Genomic DNA, 554 nt, shown 5'->3' with positions numbered 1-554 from the left:
GTCACATTCCCACACAGCAAACGCATGATTGTAGATAACCTTATTCAAGACATGATTGCGTAAGATATCATCAAACCATCCATTAGAGAATGGAATTTTCCATTCTTCATAGTGCCAAAACAAGATGGGTCCTTCCGACCTGTAGTATACTTCAGAGAGTTAAATCAACTCTCTGTACCCAACCGATACCCGATTCCACTTCTTCACGAGCTTCTCCACTCTGTCGGTGAAAACAACAGTTTTCACGACCTTGGACCTATTGGGATATTTCTAGATCCCCCTTGCCCCAGAGTCTAGGCCGCTGACAGCTTTTAGCACACCCACAGGACACTATCAATTCAAATGATTCACCATGGGTCTCGTATCAGCTCCTTCAGTGTTCACACAACTCATGCACAAGGTACTCACAGGTCTCATTGGTCACTCTGTGTTCATGTACCTCGATGATGTCACCATAGCTTCTAAATCAATTAACGAACATCTACACATTGTCTTCTCATGACTGGAACAGGCAGGTCTCAAACTGAAGCTTAAGTGTTCTTTCTTTCAATTTA

The sequence above is a fragment of the Oratosquilla oratoria genome, chromosome 2 (genome assembly GCF_046742065.1).
Source record: "Oratosquilla oratoria isolate Oo_2021 chromosome 2, ASM4674206v1, whole genome shotgun sequence".
Taxonomy (NCBI): domain Eukaryota; kingdom Metazoa; phylum Arthropoda; class Malacostraca; order Stomatopoda; family Squillidae; genus Oratosquilla; species Oratosquilla oratoria.
The sequence above is the reverse complement of the archived record's forward strand: the minus strand, read 5'-3'. Positions refer to the sequence as shown.